We start from the raw sequence: 18,816 nt of genomic DNA on the forward strand, positions 1-18,816 counted from the left end.
GTCCTTGTGCATGGGTTGGGATTCTCTCATGTTACAGCAATTCAATTCTTGTTTTCTTGTTGAAGATTAATAATAACATGGAAATGTGTAAAATTCAGTGGTTGAGCACAGAGCAAAGACTTTGGATAAATTTTCTTCAAATCACAATGACAGAAAAAGGTAAGGTTATACGGTGGAAAAAAATAAACTCCAAAACATTTCATTGGATCCCCCAAGAACAGTGCAACATAACATATAGTAATATACAAAAAATGATACAGACTAAAACTAAAACAGGAAGGCTGAGAAAGTAGCATTTGTATTTCTTTACCATGGTTGAAGCACTGAAGAATCTATGACAGAAAGCAGAGCTAAGAATATACTTTGCTTTCCTCGAAACTGATCTTCTATTGTTTCTCTCAGTCCAGCTTCTGTGTATCACCTTGTGTTAATTTATTCCTTGGCTATGGATTATCACTATCAAGGTAATACAAAAGCCAACACAAGTGGGTTTATTGTTTTCAATATTTTCATTTAAGCACTTTAATCAATATCTTCCAAGACAATTAAAGGACTCAAATTGTTTCCTAGAGGAATTTTTCCTTCAGAGCAGACCTCTTTTTTTTTTTCTTTTACTTTGTATTTATTCCCCTATTTATTTTAACACTAGCAAAAAAGTTAACACCATTTCTCCAAATTCGTCCACTATTCTGATTCTTGTTTTATAAAGGAAATGAAATTTGTCATGCTGCTATACATCATTTGCACTGCAGTACAATGTCCCATCTGTGTGTCAAGTACAAAACAAAAGCATTTTGTGAAAAATTGCTAAAGTAGTAATGATTTTTGTCCTCAACTCTTTGTTTTGCCTTTCAATAAAGAAGGCGACATGTGCCACAAATGATGTATTATTGTTTAAGTACAACCCTAGTAACACAGTGCATAACCAAAACCATGTTTCACAACAGAGAAACTATAGTTTACTGCCCCTATGGCTCTGATGAGAATATAATGTTCTACAGTTTATAAATGCTTCGAAGTCAACACATGATTTACTTCAGCTTGTTCATCCAATGAGCAGGAGGTCCAAAAATATATCAAGCTATTAGACAGCCCACTGGAAGCTTGGCGGAGGCTCCCAGTGATGGAAAGCATGCCATGGAAGCCTCTCTGTCAACCAGAGATGAGATAATTAGATCCAGGTAATACATCGGAGCCCCATCAGGGAACAGGACAGCATACATGTCATCTTTACGACTTTTTATCATCCTCCACAGCAACACTGGCCTGAGATAGTAAAAAGTGTGAAGGATTCATCAGTTTCAAGCAAAAGCACAGCAGCGGGATAATCAAGCTATCATCTCTCCATCATCCTCATTATCTGGAGACCTGTTGGTCTGTATAAATATCAAAACAAAACCAACAATATATTGAGGAGTTGTGCTAGTCAAACCCAGCTTTTGTTTTATGTTCCAGGGTAATATCACATAACTCTGTTGGGCTGGAATCTTGTAACATCCAAAAAAAAAGCCTGAGTGTTCACATTTAAGTTATAAAACATCTACAAGGGGAATCCCTGTGCATTAACATAGCAGTCCCTTTGCAAGAGGAATGTAACTGAAAAATACCCATCCATACACAAGTACAAAAAAATGTGTTTCAGATAAGTTAGGAACCTAGACGAAACTTATGCTTTCCTTAGATACATGTGTACTCCTAAAAAAATAAAAAATAAAAAAATAAAAAGGGGGTATTTAGGAAAGCTGTGGTCAAAACTCAAAACTTTGAATACAGTAATACAGTGAGTGTATTCTAAAAAGGTCAAATTTTCTAATTTCCAGATTTTTATATCTGTGCTAGTACCTGTATTTGTAGAAAAAGTGTCCGGATAGTTTCAGTCATGAAGAATTTTATGTTAAAAAATATTATCTTGTATGTTCATATTGTTTATTGTTAACACCTAACTTATTAGAAATTTTTGTACTTTTCACATGATATGTAAAATATTCCCGTAAGATCCCACCTGAAGAATTGTGTTTGACTCTGGGGCCCTCAGCATAAGAAAGATATGCACCTGATGAATTGGATCCAGAGGAGGGCAACAAAGATAATCAGAGGACTGGAGCACCTCTCCTATGAAGAGAGGCTGAGAGAGCTGAGGCTGTTTAGCCTAGAAAAGAGAAGGCTCCATGGAGATCTTATAGTAGCCTTCCAGTATTGTAAAGGGTGCCTACAGGAACGATGGGGAAGAATTCTTGATATAGAATTATAGCAATAATTCTGTATAGCGATAGTACAAGGGGTAATGGTTTTCAACTAGAACAGGGCAGATTTAGATTAGATTTAAGGAAGAAATCCTTTACTGAGGATAGTGGGGCACTGGAATTGGTTGCCCAGAAAAGTTGTGCGTGCCCCATCCCTGGAATTGTTCAAGGCCAAGTCAAATGGGGCATTGGGCAACCTGGTCTAGTGGAAGGTGTTCCTGCCCATGGCAGGGGCGTTGGAACTAGATGGTCTTTGAGGTCTCTTCCCACCCAAATCATTCTATGTTTGTGTGTTTATCTACTGCAGAGGTACCGATATCACTACATTTGTCAGTGCATTTGAATCTATTTTCACAGTACCTTGGTGCCTTAGTAGACATTGGGAATATTATTTTAATATGGGAATATTGAAAAACTTTATATATGGTACTATTCCTTTTCCCCCAAACACATAAAGAGACAAGAGACTTTTGGTCTGCTTTCTGTCCTGATAGTTGACATGCAGAAACATCTTTCTTCTCCTTTCTTCCATTCACACAGTGCACATAGGTAAGGACAAAAGGTTACAGGGAAAAAAAAAAAAAAAAAAGAATCAGTTATCCCAAATGCAGAAACCTTCTGAAGCTCCACTAGTAATGATAGCACAGTCTCTCACTAGGGGAACTGATGGACTAATTCTATGTGCATTATTTACATATGCACTATCTTCCTATATTTTCTTGAACATATATTCTGTCAACACACCAGGAAAGGAAAACAGGAGGTGGCTCTTACATGTTAGGAACAGATTATCTGCATTTCATACTTCAGTCTTAAAAGCAATCTCAAAACTTTAAGCCTGGAAAAAACAGAATCCTCATGATCAAGTATATGGCTTAATCATGTAAAAGTTGGAATGAAATTTAAAATAAAGCTGTTGAAATAAATATGACTGAGATTCATGCCTCAGTGAACATTTACTGTCAAGGTACACACCCACCATTGATTGTAACTCTCTTCTGAGAAAATATGAACAAGTCCTTAAAGAAAAGACATTGAGAGAACCACCAATATGAAGTAGGTTCAAAAAAGCATCAGGAAAATCAGATTCCAGGCAGCACTACATCTTGTCATATAATATACCTCTGAATAAAACATCCTGAAATAGAATGTAGGAGAAAAAAAAAATATTTTTTCCACCTGTCATCAAAGTAAAATTGATTTTTCTAATCTATCCTTTATGGGAATGACACTGAGTATCTTCATGGAGGTCCAGGAACTTAAAAGAGAAGTTGTGGCAACCATTTTTGATGTCACCAAAGGTGAGTAAATTTAAGCTACTGAAAACACTAAAAGAGGAAATATACACATCTTATAAAAGAAGCACTAAGATTAAAAATGAAAAAGCAGGGCAGGCTAGATAAAATCAATATGAGTTTTCCCAGGGTGTTCTTTTAAAAACATTATTTCGTTTCTTCCTTGACCACAATATATACAGAAAACAGGCATTTCTATGATTCATAATCCCAAAATTTTTACCTTCATGAAGTTTTTCATGAAGACTCAGAAGCTCAATGGATTTAATACTAGAACATTTATAATGACAAATCACACATCTTTAGCATCACAGAGTTAGGGAAGCATTTAGGATTCACTACCTATAAATACTACTAAAGGCAAAACCATGAATTACTCTTATACTTACAGAAAACAAATTTAAATTCTGCAGTAGTACTCATGAAGAAAGCTTTGCAATATAGCTCTTAGCAATCAGTGATAACATGGATCTGGCTCTTGGACACTGGACAAATTACAGAAATGACACAATGAAGGCATGGAAAAAAATGTAGAATATATTCAGATAAAAATAATAGAAACAAAACTGTAGGCAGAACAGGACAAGCCTTAAGATTTAAAATCGGGCTTCATCTACATCTAGCACTGGGAAAAGAATATAAAGATTATCTTTTTTCCTCCCTTTTTCTTTCTTCATTTCTTACTGTAATGTACAACATTTACCTCAAGATGTCTAAACTCAGGAAAAAGTCATCCCTGTGGATAACATATATTTGCAGGCAAGACACAGGAGAAGACTTTGTAAGAACTTCTCAGGAGCAACAGCCATGCAGAAAAGCAAGACATACACAGTAGAAGCTGACCATTCTTATGACTTAAATCAGAAAAGAGAGATATCTAAGAATTTGCTACCAATGAAATCTGGAATGCATGCCAGCTTTTACACATGAAAAAAAAAAAAAAAAAAGGCACAACAAAGGAAAAAATTGCAAGCTAAACTGAAATTGGGAGATTGCAATAAAACAGAATCAAGACTTGAGGCAACTGCATAATAAAAAGGGACTTATTTAGGACAAGAGGAGGGAAATAATTCCAGAAGGCACAGGAACAAATATACAAATTAAAGGAAGTAAGAGGATTTTAAGAACATACAGGGATTCAACATGTTAGTGAAGTGCATGATAAGTGAATGCTTAAAGCATGTTTGGATGAAATCTGTGTATCCAGAGACAGTACTACAGAAAAGAAGCAGAACCCAACTGACAATTAGACCCTGCCCTTCTATTGAGGGTCATCATGACACCATAAAACAATTTATTTATATGATTTCAAGTTGAAGATAAAATAAAATAAAAATAATAAATTAAAAAAAAAAAAAGACAATAAAACACATACACACACACACAAAAAAAAACAAACAAACAAACAAAAAAAAAAAAACACACACACACACAAAAATTATTCGAATTCACTCCCAGAATCTTCTTAATATTTTCTAATAACTAATTACTCACATGCAGCCTGACTTCCAGACTTCCATCTCAGGACACATTTTTTACAACTCTTTTATAAGCCAGCATGACTGAGCAGACAGACACAGTCCACCCTGTTGAACTGTGGTCCTAGATGGGATTTGCTGTCTTTACCCCTAATAAAAACTGATGTAATCAAAGGCTGAGAATCTTCTGAATGCCAGGGAGACTCTGAAATAAACTACCTCTTTATTTCAATGAGCTGGGCTACTACAGACCTACCATTTTACCCAGTAGAAGGAAGAGCGAAGGCTCTTCTGCCAGTGGGAGTAACTTGTTTTCACTCTGTACTCTCATAAAAGTTCAATAGCATTTGATTTTCTAATGACAATTTAAGATGATATAAACACACAAACATACAGAGCATTGTGGGCTTTATGTAATAACAAAATTAATTTCTTCTTTAAAACAAAAAGACTATTTTTTTAAAAAGTTAACTAGCTTAGTAAGTCTCCACATCATAACTTTAAAGCTTTTAAGAAACTTCTCATCATGCTTTACCCCACCGAATAAACAAATACAAAACAAACAAACAAACAAACAAACAAAAACACCCAAAAGAACTGCCAAACAAAAGGAACCTTCACTCACCTTCACTCAAGGTTGTTACATAAGTTCAGAAGGGCAGAGTGTTTTTTCTTAGATATACACCACCTTCTGTGAAACTATCTCAGCTAAGCGGCTAAGCGTGAAAAACTGTGTCACTTATAAGTAACCTAGGGGAAGAAAAAACAAACAAAAAACAACCAAACAAACAAAAACAGTAAAATTACCAGAAATCACATTTTGCAAGTGGCAACGATTATGTTGTTGGCATCCTTTTGCAAAGAACAGTTAAAAAACAAATAAACAAACAAAACAACAACAACAAAAAAACAACCTTTAAATGAAAAGTGAGCACGTAGAAATTAGAGCATTGTCATGTAGGATATCTGTGAATAAATTATTCTGCAAAAATTAAAGCTGCAAAAAATTAAGCATATGAGTCTTACTGTCAATCACCAATGATCACAGAATCACAGAATCACAGAATCACAGAACTGTAGAGGTTGGAAGGGACCTCGAAAAATCATCGGGTCAAACCCCCCTGCCAAAGCAGGTTCCTTAGAGCAGGCTGCCCAGATAGGCGTCCAGACAGGCCTTGAATATCTCCAGAGAAGGAGACTCCACAAACTCCGTGGGCAGCCTGTTCCAATTCTCCGTCACCCTCACGGTGAAGAAGTTCTTTTGCATGTTGGTGTGGAACTTCCTGTGTTCTAACTTGCAGCCACTGCCCCTTGTCCTATCCCCACAAACCACTGAAAAGAGGTTGGCTACATCCTTCTGTCCCCCACCCCTCAGATATTTATATACACTGAGGAGATCCCCTCTCAGTCTTCCCTTCTCCAGGCTGAACAGACCCAGGTCTCTCAGCCTTTCTTCATAAGGAAGATACTCCAGGCCCCGTATCATCTTTGTGGCCCTCTGATGGACTCTTTCCAGGAGATCCCAGTCTTTCTTGTACCGGGGAGCCCAGAACTGGACACAGTACTCCAGGTGAGGCCTAACCATGGCAGAGTAGAGGAGGAGGATCACTTCCCTTGACCTGCTGGCCACACTCGTTTTAATGCACGCCAGGATCCCATTAGCCCTCTTGGCCATGAGGGCACACTGCTGGCTCATGGTCAACCTGTTGTCCACCAGGACCCCCAGGTCCTTCTCCTCAGAGCTGCTCTCCAGAAGGTCGCCCCCCAGCCTGTACTGATACATGCAATTGTTCCTTCCCAGATGCAGGACTCTACACTTGCTCTTGTTAAACCTCATTTGGTTTCCTCCTGCCCATCTCTCCAGCCTGTCCAGGTCTCGCTGAATGGCAGCACAGCCTTCTGGCATGTCAGCCACTCCTCCCAGCTTTGTGCCATTGGCGTACTTGCTGAGGGCAGACACTGTTCCCTCATCAAGGTCGTCGATGAAGATGTTGAACAAGACTAGACCCAGCACTGACCCCTGGGGAACACCGCTAGTCACAGGTCTCCAGCCGAACTCCGTGCCACCGATCACCACCCTCTGAGCTCGGCCAGTCAGGCAGTTCTCAAGCCACCTTGCCATCCACTCATCTATCCCACGCTTTCTCAGCTTTACTAGTAGGATGTCATGACAGTATCGAAAGCCTTGCTAAAGTCAAGGTAGATGACATCCACCGCTCTCCCCCCATCTACCCAGCTGGTGATGCCATCATAGAAGGCAACGAGGTTGGTTAAGCACGACTTCCCCTTGGTGAATCCATGCTGACTACTCCTCATAACCTTCTTCTCTTCCAATTGCTTGGAGATGGCATCCAGAACAAGCTGCTCCAATACCTTTCCAGGGACAGAGGTGAGACTGACTGGCCTGTAGTTTCCCGGATCCTCCTTCCTGCCTTTCTTGAAGACTGGAGTGACATTGGCTATCCTCCAGTCTTCAGGCACCTCACCCATTCTCCAGGACCTTTCAAAGATGATAGAGAGCGGTTCAGTGATCACATCTGCCAGCTCCCATAGCACACGTGGATGAATCCCATCGGAACCCATGGATTTGTGTGCGTTGAGCCCACTCAGACACTCCTGAATCACTCCCACGTCTGCCAGGGGGCAGCCCTCCATTTCCCAGACCCTTTGTCGTATTGTCAGGGGCGAGGAGTCCTGGGGGAGTGTCCTTGGAGCGAATACTGAAGCAAAGAAATCATTCAGTATCTCTGCCTTCTCAGCGTCTCCTGTGACCAGGACACCCCCCTCATTCAGCAAGGGACCCACACTATCCCTAGTCTTCCTCTTGCTGTTTACATACTTGAAAAAGCCCTTCTTATTATCCTTTATCTCTTTCGGAAGCCTCATCTCTAGGTGGGCTTTAGCCTTCCTCATCGCGTCCCTGCAGGCCCTGACAACACTTCTATACTTCTCCCGAGAGGACAGGCCCTTTTTCCACATTTCATAGACCATCCTCTTTCTTTTGATCTTATTGATGAGCTCCTTGCTCATCCACGCGGTTTTCTGCCCCCCTTCCCTGATTTTCTATTCCTCTGGATGCACCAATCCTGAGCATGGAAGAACTGCTGCTTAAATGTAGCCCAGCTCTCACAAGCACCCTTGCCTTCTAGCAGCCTATCCTATGAGATACACCCAAGCAGGTCCTGGAAGAGGTTGAAGTTGGCTCTTTGGAAGTCCAGGGTAGCAATCCTGCTTTTAGCCTTACTTCCTTTGCCTAGTTCCATCTGGAACTCCACCATCTCATGGTTGCTGCATCTCAAGCTGCCCCCAACCTTCACATCCCTAACAAGGCCATCCCAGTTGGTAAGAACGAGGTCCAGGAGCACCCCACGCCTCGTTGGCTCCTCCACCATCTGCATCAGAAAATTGTCCTCAATGCATTGTAGGAACCGTTTGGACTGCTCATGCCTGGCCGAGTTGCTTACCCAGCAGATGTCTGGGTAATTGAAGTCCCCCATGAGGACCAGCGCTCGTAATCGTGAGGCTACTAGCAGTTGCTCATAGAAGGCCTCATCGACTTCCTCCTCCTGACCGGAGACCTGTAGTACACCCCCACCACCGTGTCTCCATACCAGCCCACCCCTTAACTCTTACCCACAAGCTCTCCACTTGTCCTTCACAATATGATGTGCAATATCAGTATAGGAATCTATATTAATATCACCTATTGTGTGCTGAACTGATAATGAGAAAAAATAACGTCAATTTATCTTCTAAATAGTACAAAAGACTTCCCCAAAATAACAGATTTAACTTTTTAAAGAATAGTGATGGTAGAAAAAAATCAAACAAATTAGGGGATCACATTTAAACAATATTCTTTTACTGATGACAACTGGATCTCACAATATATACTATATAAATTTCATACAAGTTACCTTCAAGCATTCAGTAGATCATCTTAATTTAACAGCAATTTCCAAAAATCATAGAATAAAATTTATTTTCCACTAATTAATATGTATGCACTTTTTGAGGTGGAGTATAGAGAATGAAGAGCAGAGCTTCCCACAAAGGTGGAGAAAACTCATTGTAGAATAATAATTTATTACCTTTGTCTTTGTTGATGTCATAATGTTTAATAGTACGCGTACTTTTACACTGACATCTTACAATGAGAGGATCAAATCAGCTCAATAAAGCTTGCAGACTAGCAGAAGTGTCTGTGCTTGTCTATAACTATTACATCGCAGACTTTTCACGAGTGAGAGTGTGAAGGCATATTCCTGAAAAGGAATGCAAATTTGCCATAAGGGAAAACATCGGAAAATTGAAAAAGCTATATGAGTTCAAACACCTATGAGTGTAAAAAGTAAAACTTAAATCAGGGAGGTGTCAACACTTTATATTTCAATGTGGTTCAGAAGAATAGAACCAGAAAACAAATCACATACATATATGAAGTGTCTTAAACAGACGTTTTTATCAAAAACTGTATGGATTATTACAAGACAGTTATTATATTTGTGAAGCATTTGTTAAGTGCTCACATAAAATGCAGATTAGGCATTTGATTAGTTTGCCACAATTCTCTGAACTCTCTCCAAAACCCTAACAACATCTAGTAGATGGCATACTCTTTATGACACAGCTGAAAAGAGGTAATAAATAATATGGCAAGATGGAAAGTACTGCGAAGTTAAAACTGAGTCTCTGGATTGTGTCATGTATTTTCTTGTGTTTCCTAAAGTATATGCCATTGGATGCAATGGCATATTGGTGTTCTTACACCCCTGAATCTTCTGGTACTAACCATTAGTAAAGATAGGCTACCAAACTGATGGTCTTAAGGTCTGACCTACTCATAAGACTGTTATTTTTCCATATGCCAAACCACGTCCAAAGACAGATCACTTCCTCTAAATCTAAATCTCTTCAGCCCAAAAAGATGTTGCCAACTCCCTCTTCCTAACAGTAAGTCTGGTTTTTAGCTGAACTAGCAGAGACCTATTGTGATTGTTGTCTCTGTCACAGAACTTCACTGAAATTGCATCTTGCCAAAAGACAAGACACTCTTTATCAATATTCACTAATAATTGTAATGTTTAAGCTCCACATTCAAAGTACTTTACACAGGCTACATAGCTTTGCCAATATTTCCCAATACCATCATAATTTTGCATGTGGCAAAAACCAGTTGGAGAAAGTAAGCTATTTGCTTATTGTCAGAGAGCTGAATTCTGGATCAGAGACAACGCACAAGTTCCCACTTTTGAATGATGGGAAGCATTTGCTCACATTCAGTAGTTTGACAGACCAAGTGTTACAGTACATCCCAGATGTGGTCTGCTGCTGGCTACAAATAAGTGGCAGTGACTCATTGTAAACTTTTCAGACATCCTTGGCAAAAAGAAACAGGCGTATGAGTGTTTTCACAAAAAGATCAAGCACCCTGTTGATAAATGCTCTGTAGCAAAGAGGGCCTCTGGGTGGCCCAGCCACCCACTACACTAATGCATCAGGGGCGATTTCACTTTGCAGATACAGGATCATGCCAGCATGCAAAGGAAGGAGACTATTACCTCTTCATGAGCTCTCACATCGTGGTCACCTCACAATCCTTCAAACAGATGTGAAGAGAAAGCTGTCAAAAACAGTAGTGTGCTATTACTGTAAGTCTGCTAATTCCCTATGAACTGTTTAATTATATGAACAGCTCAGGATACTAATCAACATTTCCCATCATGATGATGCAGTTATAAATGTAATTATGAAAACAACATGAATAATTTCATGAACTACCATATTTCAAACTGTCTAGTTCTCTCCACTCCCACTGTTGGCAACATACTATGGGGCTGCCCAGCACTTCTGGCAATTAGGCCACATACATGTATATATGACATGTTTGGACTTAAAAGCAGAATCCTGCAAACCTGAATCAAGTAGAAACTAACTTTGATGTCAGTTGTAGTTTTGCCAGAATTAGGACTGCAGTATTTAAGCCACTGTGTGGCTTTTTCTGAACAGAAATGCTTGAAATATTTGATTTTGAATTTGTGAATCCACTACCCAAATGGCAGGAAGTAAACCTGCCAGTGGCCCTATACACACAGTGTCAATAACTATCCATTCTTTCTTTCTGCTTCTTGCTATTTGTAATCCAGTGGTACTTGGCAGGCTACAAAAGGGAGAGTAGCCACATCAGCTATGTGCTTTAAAAATAAAGGAAAAAAGGAAAACGAGAGGCCGGGTCTCAGACAATACATAATCGAGGATTACGGAAGGAAAAGACAGGAGGTGAGAGGTTATATAAACAAACAGATCCTCCACTGGAAAAAAAAAAAAAAAAAAAAAAAGTCCTGGGTTAGAGATGTTTTCAACAGTACCAGTGAAATCAGATTTTTAAAACTGCCTCCCTTTTGCTTCCTTGTCCTGGTATCCAAACCAGTATGTTCCTGCTCCTCCTTTCTCCCCACCTGTCTACCCTCTCCTCTTTTAAGTCATTGTTGATTTCATCTTCACAGTAGATGACATGAGTGAAGGCAAGCAGAAGCCCACCAGAGCAGGTGGTTTTAAATGATAGTTATGACTCAGTGCTAACCACAGATTGACTACTGACATTGTGTAGGGTGATGTGGGCAGTCCTCAGGCTGTCATCTGTGCATGTTGTTTGTTCACCACACTAAAACCCTCAGGACATATCAATGCTGAAAGAAAAGAAAGGAAAAGAAACAAAGGCAAAGGAGGGGAGCGGAGGGAAGGGGAAGGGCGGGGAGCGGAGCAGAGCAGAGCAGAGCAGAGCAGAGCAGAGCAGAGCAGAGCAGAGAAGAGAAGAGAAGAGAAGAGAAGAGAAGAGAAGAGAAGAGAAGAGAAGAGAAGAGAAGAGAAGAGAAGAGAAGAGAAGAGAAGAGAAGAGAAGAGAAGAGAAGAGAAGAGAAGAGAAGAGGAGAAGAAGAACCCTCAGCTTAAATCCACCCCCCAGCATGCTCCTACATATTACGATGTGTCCAGCGTGTGGTTAGCCATGTAAATGCAACCATCATCATACACAACAGGATATTTGGGGTCTAATTCAGGTGCCAAGGAGCCCAGCTGTACAATTTACCAGGTGTTTTTAAATCTTATGAACACTGCACTTACAAATAACATAATGTCAGAACAATCTCACCAACTACTGTTTCTATTTACAATTGATGGAGTTTTGCTGAGCTAAAAACCGGAGTGTCATTACTTTATTAGTTTTAAGTATTGCATTTTCATGTGCACGTGCTACAGCAATTAATTAAAATTAAGAAGTTTAAGTACATATATTATGCAGATGAAAAAGAAAATCCATGAGAAAAAAAAAAAAAAGAAAAGAAAAAAAGAAGAAGAAGAATGGGTGGCATATTGTGCTTGACTCTATCACTATGAATTGTATAAAGATATTAACACAAATTTTTATTCAGAGATCCCACAAGGGAAGTACACAGAAGCTGGCTTTTTAAATAAGAACTATATTAAGCTCATGAACATCTTTAAATCCCTTTTTATATTTATATCCAATACAATGACAATTTTCTGAGTTACGAATGACCTTAAAACAGGAAGCCTGAATTACACATATAGCTGGGGGATAAGATTCAGATGAATCTTAAAGGAGCATGAACTTATGACTAAATTAAAATAAACACATCATTAAATGTATGAAAACATTCTATTTCATCGAAGTACAACTTTTCTTGAAGGCAGATTTGGCTTGGAGCAGAAGAAAAAAAAGAAAAAAAAAAAAAGAGAAAAGAACTGTAATTGTATTTTTTAATGAAATATATGATTTCAGAATCATGTCAGAGAGTTTGTAATATATGAGTATGACTTATACTTCTTATAGCTACACATGTGTTGATTAGCCTTACCATTATAAATCTTATTCTTATTTTTATGATTCCATTATGATATGTAAAGTTTCACAGCATGGCAGAAGCTGTCAATAGATCTCACCTTGATAGTCCACTACCAGTTTTTTGCCCTGTTTTTAGACTTTAAAATGCTTTTAAAGAAAGTTAGGCTATGATTAAGTGGAAGGGAAGCAACAATTAAAAGTCTATCATTCCCATGTGCTTTCTGCTCTTGTGTAACAAATAAAGAATTTATGTGTGTGATTCTCAGTTTTATGTTAGTGAAACTGCAATGATTCCAGTGGAGTTATTTTGAGTTACAACCACAGTGAAAGGAGAATCAGGACCAATCGCACTAAATAAACTTAATACACAATACACAGTCCCACTAGATTCAGCTTTAAAGAGAAACAACACAAAACAAAACAAAAAAGCAAAGTGAACATCCACAAGAGTTCTGCAATAACATTTAGCAAACAAATTTTTTTCTGAATTTCTACATTTCCTTGACATTCAAGAAAAACTCTGCTGAAAAACTCAAAGCATACACAGAAAAAATGTGTGGCATCTTAGCCTCATAAGGGCAACCGGGAAGTCAAACTTTGCAATGTATGGATGACTGCATACAGGATCAAAGAAAACACAGAAATGCTTCTTGCTTAAACAACAGAACCAAGCAGATTTACAAATTGGTATTTAATATGTAGCTAAAAATAAAGGCTTCTATCCAGAAAAGGAAATTTAACTGCTCAAAAGATATTGAGCTCACAGAGTTTGTTTTTAAGCTGAAGTTATCAGCCAATGACATGTGATCCCATGGAAGGACCTTTCTTGAAAAGTTGGATCCAATCAGATTGTTTCCCTGAAAAATCCAGAGATAGAGTATCTGAATTCAAGCAGCCTAAGCTTATTCCCAACATTTGTAAACAGCTTGAAGCATTTGGATAAATCTAGTTCTATGCAATCATCATCAAAATTGCAATGGCAAAAATTTGGCTGGCTGAACATAATGCCTCAGGTATGAGCCCTTTTTCTTCTCCAAGCTGTGATCCCTTTCTTGCTTAATTTAAATAAGCAGTCAGAATAAATATGAAGAATATTTTGTGGCTGAATGCAGAAAATATTGAACACTAAATATAATACATATGTTGTCTAGATTCTTCTTAGTAGCTCTCCAGGTTTCATTGCAGCTTTTGAATGCATAGTCCACAGTGTGGAAATGCTGACGTTTGCTATTCTTTTAAAGAAGCTCCTTGTCACCTTCTGCTGAACAAATTCTGGAAAACAACATTCTTGAACATTTCCCTAGTCTCACAATAAAATCAGTAAATAAATAAATATAGGTAAATTTGCATTATAGGCAAGCACAACCCTTTATATAACATTCCCATCAATATTTTGGTATGCATCCCTCTTAAGAATACTTTTAAAAGCGAAAGAGTTTGGTATATATATACAAATATGTTCACACAAAAATTTGCCCATGGGATGACTGGCCTAAAACCTGTTTGCAAAAGTCCTTAAGTAATCTGGGGGAAAGTAACAATGCCTCACGAGCAAGGTGATCTATCAAAAACTGCAAACAAATAAGTAGATGAAGACACACTCAAAAGAGTTTGCAAAACAATTGCAGGCTTTAATACAAGTTTCCATGCAGGTTTTCTAACCAATTTCAAGCTAAGATTCATTTCAAACCACTCCTCCTCCCTCCAAAACAAGAAATGGGGTAAATTCACCAGATGCATTATTTACCACATCTGTCACCTTGCTGTCAACTCCTAACACTTTTCTTTCCCCACTGCTATCAAAAAGTTCAAAAGGGGAAGATCATCTGATTTTTCTTGACAATCCTTTTTCTATTTCCCAATCTGCAAGCATATATATTTGACATATTTAGCTCTGGCTGGTTTGTTTCGGGTTTGATACTTTTCAGAGGTTTACTGTATGTGTGTTACCATGTATGTCTCAATATGTATTTAAAAAAAAAGGGGGGAAAGAAAGAAAGGGGAAAAAATCATTCTGTTTCAAATAATGAGCATGTGCACCTTTTTGCCTCGGGCCTTTATACACAATTTAGCCAGAAAGCCAGGGCAGATCATGATTTAGCATTTGACATCTCTTGCCTTCAGGCCAGGGGAGACTAATACAGATTTCTGACTCTGAGCACACCATGGAAAAAAAAAGTGTGAGAGAGAGGCCTTTTATTGACTAAATGATAAAGAGGTTTGTAATGATAAATAACAGTCATTTTATTGTGGAATTCCCCAGAAAAGATGCATTCTGCAGTGTCTGAAGAAGCCTAAAAGCCGAAGCTGTTTCCCTGTGGATCCAAACCTGTTAAGCTCCAATCTTTCTGGGCAGAAATAGAGGTCGCAAATTGCATAGGACCTGCACTATTAAAACTGTATAAGCATGATACATAATCACTGCTGCATCCAGGACAGTTAGCACTAAGAGGATTAGCTGAAGGCTGCTTCTGGTTCTCTCTCCCCCAGCCTGCATCTAAAACAAGCCTGGTGCAAACCCAGCCTGCTTGAGAATTTTCTGCCAGCTTTGATCGATAGTTTAATTGTAAACTTTGGGAGCAATAATGGATAATTCGGCTTGAACCGTCCATTATAAGCACTGCTGCTGAGGATGCAGCCTTCAAAATTAAACAAGAGTTGTGTAATATTATTACATTTGTACCGCTCACCTACAGTTAAATTCCATTTACAAATACTGTCTTGACAATGTATGGAGTTCAATAAACATAGGCCCAGGTGGGTTGAATGGGGAAAGGAAAGAGGAAAGAAGTTGAAGACAATTATTTGCCATCTATTCTGGAAATATTTTTATTTTGACTTCACATATTAAAACACACAGAAATGGTAATAGAGAGACAAGGCAGAGACAGTTTCGAGGATAGAGCTTAGCTGTGGTTACTGTTTTGACTGCTGCAATGTGATGGCAATGTACTTAAATTCCTTCAAATGAGGTAGCTCTGGAGAGATCCTGGAATGATAGTATTGCTGGGAAAATAGTCTGGAGAAGTGGTAAATATGCATTGCTCAGACCACATTGCCCATGTAGACATAACCAAATTTGTTTTAGTACCTCAACCAGTCCATTGATCTAGACTGGATAAAGCTGTGCTAGTGTATGGGTCATTTTCTCTAACACAAGAAGGCACAACAGCATTCTGTGATTTAAAAATACATACATAATAGTAATAATAATAATAATAAAAACACCCTGCCTTGGAAGATGAATAGACAAAATGGACAGGAATTTAGCTATCAAGCTTTCTGGCAGTATTGTATATGCAGACTTCTTCATACCTGGCTAGTATACAGCTAAACACAGAATATTCTCACTGCCTTTCTTACCACATGGCTAAGACACTGGACAGAAAACTATCTAACATGCAAAAATTAGCAAAAAAAAAATAAATAGATTTTAAAAAAAGGCTTATATTTGTTTGGAAGTCTAAAGCTCCACTTGAAAAATGAACTGAAGAGAAAACAAAATATAGCAGTTCAGTAGGTAGGGTCTTCAGGCCAGGAAGTTACTGAGCTTGGCATATGAAGCCAAATAGCATTAATTCTGCAACAGCACAGCACTGGCTTTGTGACCAAGCCATTCATGCACAATGGCTCTAATTTTCATGTCTTCAGAAGTCTTCAATCAAATCTTCATCACATTCCACTCCTTTTCCTTTTACAGCAAAGATATATTTGTTCCATCTGTAATAACTTTATAAAATGATGCAAATGGTGGCATCATAAAGGAACTGCAGGTTTTCAGCCTTTTACTGTGGTTTTATCTTTTGGAAGAATGAAGTAAATTAAGGTTTTCTTTGCTGATCATCAGTTTATAATGCTACCAGCTCCAACAGAGAACTGTGCAAACACCAAGTTACATCAGCAAAGAATCCTAAGTGGCAAAACAGACCAGAGTTTGCAAATGTGAACTGCATTGCAGGGAATCTAGGAACTACCTATGGATCTAATGGTGTATGCTCAAAGATAATCAAAACTGATATCAACTGATATCATCAGTACTCTATGATATCTGATATCAACTCTAAGGTCAGGTATTTTAGGATGGACAAAAAGCAGAATCTGTAAGTAACCCATAATTTGCACTTTGCATTCACATGCAAATCTCAAGTACAAGGAAGGATTGCAGGCTAGGACCTGTAATACAGTCCAGAATCTGGCATCCTGTTGGATTCTTCATGTTTTGTAGGCTACCTCTCTAAATTTCATGTATTGTCGTATTCAATAATGTACTAATCAACGTAAGTTCATCAGTGCTACACTCTGTAAGCTATTTAGAGCTATCTATCTCAACCTTAGAGTTGAGACAGTTTTGCATTGAGAAGTATGGATCTGAGTCCTGGTGGTCTCTCTCTCTATAGGGAAAAAAAAAAAAAAAAAGCAGTATCTTAACCCTTCAAAGTTTTTGCTAAAGACCTCCTGCTAGACTGTGGAAAAGTTTCCCTATCCCTGTGTTTCCTGTGTTTCAGTCAACTTGTTGTCAGCACAGCATACACAACAATTTTGTGTGTCTAGCACAGCAGTTGTGATAATAAACAACATTAAAAATTGCACTTGGATGTGCAGTTCAGTTTAATTTGAAATAATGAAAAAGTCCCATGTGAAATGTCATGCCTATGATAAATTCCTACCTTCTACCAGTTTCTTCCTTCAACTTCCACAGGTGGTTTAACCTTCACATTTCCATCTCAACTTATTTTGCACTAAGCCTTCAAATACAAACTGTGATTTGCACCAAGCTAATAATACATTGGTTTATAACTGGTTAACCAAAACTTGGATTCATTTAAGAGTACTATTTGTTTTTTCCATTGTGGTGGTTTTACTCAGGTGGGCAGCCGAGCTCCACCACAACTGCTCTCTCACTCCCCCTCTCCTCAAAGAGAAAGGGGGAGAAAATACAACACAGAGAACTCGAGGTTCGAGATGAGAAAGGTTTAATTAAAGGGAAAGGGAAGGGGCAAAAAAAAAAAAAAAACAAAAACAAAAAAACAAAAAAAAAAAAACACACAAGAAACAATAAGTCCATGCAGAAGTACAGAGAGAGGGAAAAAAAATTATTCTCTACTTCCCATCAAGGAACGATGTTTGGCCACGTCCTGGGAAACAGGGCCTCAAAATGCGTAGTGGTTGTTCAGGAGGAACAGCCCCCTCCCCCACGAGAGCCCCCTGTTTTATTGCTGAGTGGGACATCAGGTGTTATGGAATATCCCTTTGGTTGGTTTAGGTCAGCTGCCCCGGCAATGTCCCCTCCCCATCACTTGCCCACCCCCAGCCTGCTGGCTCTTGGGGGCTTGGAAGGAGTCCTGATGCTGTGCCAGCACTACACAGCAATAGACACAACACTGGAGTGATATCAGTGCTGTTCCAGCTACGAGTGCAGAGCACAGCACTGCTGTGGGCTGCTGCAGAAAAAAGGTGACTCCAGCTCAGACAGACCCAACACATCCATTTAGACATTTTTTTTGCCACATCTTTAACCTGATCAAAAAAATTTTAAGACAATGTGACATAGTTATTTATCAACAAGTGCAAGACAGCTTACGAGCAATTCCACTTGGCAAAGAATGCTTCACAGTTAAAATTGTAAATGTACTGAGTTTGATGACATACAGCTGTTTAGCAGAACACTGCAGCTGCATAATAAATAGAATTAAAGCCAAGAGAGTCCAAAGTGTTTTCCACTTTTGTAGATCCTTCACACAAAAAGAAATTAAAGCAGAACTCTTTGTGAGAAAATAAGGTGGAAGTTCTGCTTGGCCTAGTTACCATGGTGACTGACACAGTTCAATCTATTAAATTGTGTCCTGTGGTCATAAGCCATCAACCTGTGCTCAGCAAACAAGGATAAGTAGTTAGCATCCCTCAAAATGGATACAATGTTATCCCATTTAGTGATT

The sequence above is a fragment of the Aythya fuligula genome, chromosome 2 (genome assembly GCF_009819795.1).
Source record: "Aythya fuligula isolate bAytFul2 chromosome 2, bAytFul2.pri, whole genome shotgun sequence".
NCBI classification, from domain to species: Eukaryota; Metazoa; Chordata; class Aves; order Anseriformes; family Anatidae; genus Aythya; species Aythya fuligula.